Source organism: Triticum urartu, chromosome 2 (assembly GCF_003073215.2).
Source record: "Triticum urartu cultivar G1812 chromosome 2, Tu2.1, whole genome shotgun sequence".
NCBI classification, from domain to species: Eukaryota; Viridiplantae; Streptophyta; class Magnoliopsida; order Poales; family Poaceae; genus Triticum; species Triticum urartu.
This window is the reverse complement of record NC_053023.1, coordinates 663,026,820-663,036,423: the sequence shown is the minus strand read 5'-3', so window position 1 is coordinate 663,036,423 and position 9,604 is coordinate 663,026,820.

Genomic DNA, 9,604 nt, shown 5'->3' with positions numbered 1-9,604 from the left:
CGGAGAGGTATCTCTGGGCCCTCTCGGTAATGCACATCACTTAAAGCCTTGCAAGCATTGCAACTAATGAGTTAGTTGCGGAATGATGTATTACGGAATGAGTAAAGAGACTTGCCGGTAACGAGATTGAACTAGGTATTGAGATACCGACGGTCGAATCTCGGGCAAGTAACATACCGATGACAAAGGGAACAACGTATGTTGTTATGCGGTCTGACAGATAAAGATCTTCGTAGAATATGTGGGAGCCAATATGAGCATCCAGGTTCCGCTATTGGTTATTGACCGGAGACATGTCTCGGTCATGTCTACATAGTTCTCGAACCCGTAGGGTCCGCACGCTTAACGTTTCGATGCCGGTTATATTATGAGTTTATGAGTTTTGATGTACCGAATATTGTTCGGAGTCCCAGATGTGATCACGGACATGACAAGGAGTCTCGAAATGGTCGAGACATGAAGATTGATATATTGGATGACTATATTCAGACACCGGAATGGTTCCGGAGGTTATCGGATATATACCGGAGTACCGGGGGGTTACCGGAACCCCCCGGGGGTTATTGGGCCTCATGGGCCCAAAGTAGTGGAAGAGGAGAGGCAGCAGGAGGTGGCGCACAGCCCCCCTTGCCCCAATCTGAATTGGGAAAGGGAAGGGGGCGCGGCCCCCCTTCTGCTTCCTTCTCTCCACCTCCTCCTTCCCCCTTCTCCTAGTTGGAATAGGAAAGGGGGGCAAAACCTACTTGGAGTAGGATTGCCCCCCCCCCTTGGGCGCGCCCCCTCCTCTTGGCTGGCCCCCTCCTCCTCCACTCCTTTATATACGTGGCCAGGGGGCACCCCATAGACACAACAATTGATCTCTTGATCTCTTAGCCGTGTGCGGTGCCCCCTTCCACCATAATCCACCTCGATCATATCGTAGCGGTGCTTAGGCGAAGCCCTGCGACGGTAGAACATCATCATCGTCACCACGCCGTCGTGCTGACGGAACTCTCCCGTGAAGCTCTACTAGATTGGAGTTCGCGGGACGTCATCGAGCTGAACGTGTGCTGAACTCGGAGGTGTCGTGCGTTCGGTACTTGGATCGATCGGATCGTGAAGACGTACGACTACATCAACCGCGTTGTGCTAACGCTTCCGCTTTTGGTCTACAAGGGTACGTAGACAACACTCTCCCCTCTTGTTGCTATGCATCACCATGATCTTGCGTGTGTGTAGGAATTTTTTTGAAATTACTACGTTCCCCAACAGTGGCATCCGAGCCAGGTTTTATGCGTTGATGTTATATGCACGAGTAGAACACAAGTGAGTTGTGGGCCATATAAGTCATACTGCTTAGCAGCATGTCATACTTTGGTTCGGCGGTATTGTTGGATGAAGCGGCCCGGACCAACATTACGTGTACGCTTACGCGAGACTGGTTCTACCGACGTGCTTTGCACATAGGTGGCTGGCGGGTGTCAGTTTCTCCAACTTTAGTTGAACCGAGTGTGGCTACGCCCGGTCCTTGCAAAGGTTAAAATAGCACCAACTTGACAAACTATCGTTGTGGTTTTGATGCGTAGGTAAGAACGGTTCTTGCTAAGCCCGTAGCAGCCACGTAAAACTTGCAACAACAAATTAGAGGACGTCTAACTTGTTTTTGCAGGGCATGTTGTGATGTGATATGGTCAAGACGTGATGCTATATTTTATTGTATGATATGATCATGTTTTGTAACCAAGTTATCGGCAACTGGCAGGAGCCATATGGTTGTCGCTTTATTGTATGCAATGCAATCGCCCTATAATGCTTTACTTTATCACTAAGCGGTAGCGATAGTCGTAGAAGCATAAGATTGGCGAGACGACAACGACGCTACGATGGAGATCAAGGTGTCGCGCCGGTGACGATGGTGATCATGATGGTGCTTCGGATATGGAGATCACAATCACAAGATGATGATGGCCATATCATATCACTTATATTGATTGCATGTGATGTTTATCTTTTATGCATCTTATCTTGCTTTGATTGACGGTAGCATTATAATATGATCTCTCACTAAATTTCAAGATAAAAGTGTTCTCCCTAAGTATGCACCCTTGCCAAAGTTCGTCGTGCCCAGACACCACGTGATGATCGGGTGTGATAACCTCTACGTCCATCTACAACGGGTGCAAGCCAGTTTTGCACACGTAGAATACTCAGGTTAAACTTGATGAGCCTAGCATATGCAGATATGACCTCGGAACACTGAGACCGAAAGGTCGAGCGTGAATCATATAGTAGATATGATCAACATATTGATGTTCACTATTGAAAGCTACTCCATTTCACGTGATGATCGGTTATGGTTTAGTTGATTTGGATCACGTGATCACTTAGAAGATTAGAGGGATGTCTTTCTAAGTGGGAGTTCTTAAGTAATATGATTAATTGAACTTAAATTTATCATGAACTTAGTACCTGATAGTATCTTGCTTGTCTATGTTTGATTGTAGATAGATGGCCCGTGCTGTTGTTCCGTTGAATTTTAATGCGTTCCTTGAGAAAGAAAAGTTGAAAGATGATGGTAGCAATTACACGGACTGGGTCCGTAACTTGAGGATTATCCTCATTGCTGCATAGAAGAATTACGTCCTGGAAGCACCGCTGGGTGCCAGGCCTACCGCAGGAGCAACACCAGATGTTATGAACATCTGGTAGAGCAAAGCTGATGACTACTCAATAGTTCAGTGTGCCATGCTTTACGGCTTAGAATCGGGACTTCAACGACGTTTTGAACGTCATGGAGCATATGAGATGTTCCAGGAGTTGAAGTTAATATTTCAAGCAAATGCCCGGATTGAGAGATATGAAGTCTCCAATAAGTTCTATAGCTATGGAGGAGAATAGTTCTGTCAGTGAACATATACTCAAAATGTCTGGGTATCATAATCACTTGACTCAACTGGGAGTTAATCTTCCTGTTGATAGTGTCATTGACAGAGTTCTTCAATCACTGCCACCAAGCTACAAGAGCTTCGTGATGAACTATAACATGCAAGGGATGGATAAGACGATTCCCGAGCTCTTCGCAATGCTAAAGGCTGCGGAGGTAGAAATCAAGAAGGAGCATCAAGTGTTGATGGTCAATAAGACTGCCAGTTTCAAGAAAAAGGGCAAAGGGAAGAACAAGGGGAACTTCAAGAAGAACAGCAAGCAAGTTGCTGCTCAGGAGAAGAAACCCAAGTCTGGACCTAAGCCTGAAACTGAGTGCTTCTACTGCAAGCAGACTGGTCACTGGAAGCGGAACTGCCCCAAGTATTTGGCGGATAAGAAGGATGGCAAGGTGAACAAAGGTATATGTGATATACATGTTGTTGATGTGTACCTTACTAGAGCTCGCAGTAGCACCTAGGTATTTGATACTGGTTCTGTTGCTAATATTTGCAACTCGAAACAGGGACTACGGGTTAAGCGAACACTGGCCAAGGACGAGGTGACGATGCGCGTGGGAAATGGTTCCAAAGTCGATGTGATCGCGGTCGGCACGCTACCTCTACATCTACCTTCGGGATTAGTTTTAGACCTAAATAATTGTTATTTGGTGCTAGCGTTGAGCATGAACATTATATCTGGATCTTGTTTGATGTGAGACGGTTATTCATTTAAATCAGAGAATAATGGTTGTTCTATTTATATGAGTAATATCTTTTATGGTCATGCACCCTTGAAGAGTGGATATTTTTGATGAATCTCGATAGTGGTGATACACATATTCATAATGTTGAAGCCAAAAGATGCAGAGTTGATAATGATAGTGCAACTTATTTGTGGCACTGCCGTTTAGGTCATATCGGTGTAAAGCGCATGAAGAAACACCATAATTATGGACTTTTGGAACCACTTGATTATGAATCACTTGGTACTTGTGAACCGTGCCTCATGGGCAAGATGACTAAAACGCCGTTCTCCGGTACTATGGAGAGAGCAACAGATTTGTTAGAAATCATACATACAGATGTATGTGGTCCAATGAATGTTGAGGCTCGTGGCGGATATCGTTATTTTCTCACCTTCACAGATGATTTAAGCAGATATGGGTATATCTACTTGATGAAACATAAGTCTGAAACATTTGAAAAGTTCAAAGAATTTCAGAGTGAAATTGAAAATCATCGTAACAAGAAAATAAAGTTTCTACGATCTGATCGTGGAGGAGAATATTTGAGTTACGAGTTTGGTCTACATTTGAAACAAAGTGGAATAGTTTCGCAACTCACGCCACCCGGAACACCACAGCGTAATGGTGTGTCCGAACGTCGTAATCTTACTTTACTAGATATGGTGCGATCTATGATGTCTCTTACTGATTTACCACTATCTTTTTGGGGTTATGCTTTAGAGACGGCCGCATTCACGTTAAATAGGGCACCATCGAAATCCGTTGAGACGACGCCTTATGAACTGTGGTTTGGAAATAAACCAAAGTTGTCGTTTCTTAAAGTTTGGGGCTGCGATGCTTATGTGAAAAAGCTTCAACCTGATAAGCTCGAACCCAAATTGGAGAAATGTGTCTTCATAGGATACCCAAAGGAGACTGTTGGGTACACCTTCTATCACAGATCCAAATGCAAGACATTTGTTGCTCAGAATGGATCCTTTTTAGAGAAGGAGTTTCTCTCGAAAGAAGTGAGTGGGAGGAAAGTAGAACTTGATGAGGTAATCGTACCTGCTCCCTTATTGGAAAGTAGCTCATCACAGAAACCGGTTCCTGTGACGACTATACCAATTAGTGAGGAAGTTAATGATGATGATCATGAAACTTCAGATCAAGTTATTACTGAACCTCGTAGATCAACCAGAATAAGATCCGCGCCAGAATGGTACGGTAATCCTATTCTGGAAGTCATGCTATTGGATCATGATGAACCTACGAACTATGAAGAAGCGATAGTGAGCCCAGATTCCGCAAAATGGCTTGAAGCCATGAAATCTGAGATGGGATCCATGTATAAGAACAAAGTATGGACTTTGGTTGACTTGCCCAATGATCGGCAAGCAATTGAGAATAAATGGATCTTCAAGAAGAAGACTGACGCTGATGGTAATGTTACTGTCTACAAAGCTCGACTTGTTGTGAAAGGGTTTCGACAAGTTCAAGGGATTGACTATGATGAGACCTTCTCACCCGTAGCGATGCTTAAGTCTGTCCGAATCATGTTAGCGATTGCCGCATTTTATGATTATGAAATTTGGCAGATGGATGTCAAAACTGCATTCCTGAATGGATTTCTGGAAGAAGAGTTGTATATGATGCAACCGGAAGGTTTTGTCGATCCAAAGGGAGCTAACAAAGTGTGCAAGCTCCAGCGATCCATTTATGGACTGGTGCAAGCCTCTCGGAGTTGGAATAAATGCTTTGATAGTGTGATCAAAGCATTTGGTTTTATACAGACTTTTGGAGAAGCATGTATTTACAAGAAAGTGAGTGGGAGCTCTGTAGCATTTCTGATATTATATGTGGATGACATATTACTGATTGGAAATTATATAGAATTTCTGGATAGCATAAAGGGATACTTGAATAATAGTTTTTCAATGAAAGACCTCGGTGAAGCTGCTTACATATTGGGCATTAAGATCTATAGAGATAGATCAAGACGCTTAATTGGACTTTCACAAAGCACATACCTTGACAAAGTTTTGAAAAAGTTCAAAATGGATCAAGCAAAGAAAGGGTTCTTGCCTGTGTTACAAGGTGTGAAGTTGAGTAAGACTCAATGTCCGACCACTGCAGAAGATAGAGAGAAAATGAAAGATGTTCCCTATGCTTCATCCATAGGCTCTATCATGTATGCAATGTTGTGTACCAGACCTGGTGTGTGCCTTGCTATAAGTCTAGCAGGGAGGTACCAAAGTAATCCAGGAGTGGATCACTGGACAGCGGTCAAGAACATCCTGAAGTACCTGAAAAGGACTAAGGATATGTTTCTCATTTATGGAGGTGACAAAGAGCTCATCGTAAATGGTTACGTTGATGCAAGCTTTGACACTGATCCGGACGATTCTAAATCGCAAACCGGATACGTGTTTACATTGAACGGTGGAGTTGTCAGTTGGTGCAGTTCTAAACAAAGCGTCATGGCGGGATCTACATGTGAAGCGGAGTACATAGCTGCTTCGGAAGCAGCAAATGAAGGAGTCTGGATGAAGGAGTTCATATCCGATCTAGGTGTCATACCTAGTGCATCGGGTCCAATGAAAATCTTTTGTGACAATACTGGAGCAATTGCCTTAGCGAAGGAATCCAGATTTCACAAGAGAACCAAGCACATCAAGAGACGCTTCAATTCCATCCGGGATTTAGTCCAGGTGGGAGACATAGAAATTTGCAAGATACATACGGATCTAAATGTTGCAGACCCGTTGACTAAGCCTCTTCCACGAGAAAAACATGATCAACACCAAGGCTCCATGGGTGTTAGGATCATCATAGTGTAATCTAGATTATTGACTCTAGTGCAAGTGGGAGACTGAAGGAAATATGCCCTAGAGGCAATAATAAAGTTATTATTTATTTCCTTATATCATGATAAATGTTTATTATTCATGCTATAATTGTATTAACCGGAAACATAATACATGTGTGAATACATAGACAAACAGAGTGTCACTAGTATGCCTCTACTTGACTAGCTCGTTGATCGAAGATGGTTATGTTTCCTAACCATAGACATGAGTTGTCATTTGATTAACGGGATCACATCATTAGGAGAATGATGTGATTGACTTGACCCATTCTGTTAGCTTAGCACTTGATCGTTTAGTTTGTTGCTATTGCTTTCTTCATAACTTATACATGTTCCTATGACTACGAGATTATGCAACTCCCATTTACCGGAGGAACACTTTGTGTGCTACCAAACGTCACAACGTAACTGGGTGATTATAAAGGTGCTCTACAGGTGTCTCCAAAGGTACTTGTTGGGTTGGCGTATTTCGAGATTAGGATTTGTCACTCCGATTGTCGGAGAGGTATCTCTGGGCCCTCTCGGTAATGCACATCACTTAAAGCCTTGCAAGGATTGCAACTAATGAGTTAGTTGCAGAATGATGTATTACGGAATGAGTAAAGAGACTTGCCGGTAACGAGATTGAACTAGGTATTGAGATACCGACGATCGAATCTCGGGCAAGTAACATACCGATGACAAAGGGAACAACGTATGTTGTTATGCGGTCTGACCGATAAAGATCTTCGTAGAATATGTGGGAGCCAATATGAGCATCCAGGTTCCGCTATTGGTTATTGACCGGAGACATGTCTCGGTCATGTCTACATAGTTCTCGAACCCGTAGGGTCCGCACGCTTAACGTTTCGATGTCGGTTATATTATGAGTTTATGAGTTTTGATGTACCAAAGGTTGTTCGGAGTCCTGGATGTGATCACGGACATGACGAGGAGTCTCGAAATGGTCGAGACATGAAGATTGATATATTGGACGACTATATTTGGACACTGGAATGGTTCCGGGGGTTATCGGATATATACCGGAGTACCGGGGGGTTACCGGAACCCCCCCCCGGGGGTTATTGGGCCTCATGGGCCCAAAGTAGTGGAAGAGGAGAGGCAGCAGGAGGTGGCGCGCAGCCCCCCTTGCCCCAATCTGAATTGGGAAAGGGAAGGGGGCGCGGCCCCCCTTCTCCTTCCTTCTCTCCACCTCCTCCTCCCCCCTTCTCCTAGTTGGAATAGGAAAGGGGGGCAAAACCTACTTGGAGTAGGATTGCCCCCCCTTGGGCGCGCCTCCTCCTCTTGGCCGGCCCCCTCCTCCTCCACTCCTTTATATACGTGGCCAGGGGGCACCCCATAGACACAACAATTGATCTCTTGATCTCTTAGCCGTGTGCGGTGCCCCCTTCCACCATAATCCACCTCGATCATATAGTAGTGGTGCTTAGGCGAAGCCCTGCGACGGTAGAACATCATCATCGTCACCACGTCGTCGTGCTGACGGAACTCTCCCATGAAGCTCTACTGGATTGGAGTTCGCGGGACGTCATCGAGCTGAACGTGTGCTGAACTCGGAGGTGCCGTGCGTTCGGTACTTGGATCGGTCAGATCATGAAGACGTACGACTACATCAATCGCGTTGTGCTAACACTTCCGCTTTCGGTCTACAAGGGTACGTAGACAACACTCTCCTCGCTCGTTGCTATGCATCACCATGATCTTGCGTGTGCGTAGGAATTTTTTTTGAAATTACTACGTTCCCCAACAGTTTGGTACACCCAAAGCATTCCTACAGTATCCGGGAGTTGCGCAATCTCATGGTCTAAGGAAATGATACTACATTAGAAAAGCTTTAGCAAACGAACTACACGATCTTGTGCTACGTTTAGGATTGGGTCTTGTCCATCACATCATTCTCCTAATGATGTGATCTCGTTATCAATGGCATCCAATGTCCATGGTCAGGAAACCATGACCATCTATTGATCAACGAGCTAGTCAACTAGAGGCTTACTAGGGACATATTACGATCTACGTATTCACACATGTATTACGGTTTCTGGTTAATACAATTATAGCATGAACAATAGACAATTATCATGAATACGGAAATATAATAATAACCACTTTATTATTGCCTCTAGGGCATATTTCCAACATCTGGGACGGTGACACCATCCTCCTTCGTCCCTCGGAGATACGCACTCACGTAGACGGCTTCTATAAGGCCTTATTCTCCGCCACCCCTCGGGGTGGCGCCTCGCTGGCCCTGGACACTTGGTCGGGCTGCCAGCTGGTCTCGGACACGGATAATAACGCCCTTATGGCCCCTTTCGGTGAGGAGGAAGTCCTCGCCACGATTAAGGGTATGAACCCGTCTTCAGCTTCGGGATCGGATGGCCTCCCAGTGAAGTTCTTTCAAACCTTCTGGCAAATTATCAAGCCCGAGGTTATGGCACTATTTGATGAGTTTTATGTGGGGCCATGGACCTAGGCCGCCTAAACTATGGGATTATTACTCTAATCCCTAAGGTCCCGGGTGCTTCGGACATTCGCCAGTTCCGCCCTTATGGCCCCTTTCGGAGCTGAAGACGGGTTCATGCCCTTAATCGCGGCAATAGGGTGACCCTGCTCGCTAACTCCGTGACCCACCCCAACCAATCCGCCTTCATCCAAGGTCGGTTCATTCTCGATGGGGTCTTGGTGTTCCACGAAGTTCTGCACGAGGTCCGCTCCAAGCGCCAGAGGGCGGTCTTCCTGAAGCTTGACTTCCATAAAGCCTATGACACGGTTCGGTGGTCCTTCCTTCGTGAAGTCCTCCTCCGCAAGGGCTTTGGCGATCGCTGGGTCACCCGAGTCATGCAGCTAGTCTCGTGCGGCCGGACTGTGGTAAACATCAACGACGAGATTGGACCCTACTTCCCCACCCTCTGTGGGGTTCGCCAGGGCGACCCCTTCTCTCCGTTCCTATTCAACGTGGTGGTCGACTCCTTGGCTGCCATTCTTGATAAGGCCAAGGCAGCAGATCCGAGGGGTGGTGCCAAAAATCGGGGGGGGGGGGGGGGGGGGGGGGGCTGCCAAAAATCCCACCCGAACAATTAAATATCTTCAGGGACTGAATTTTT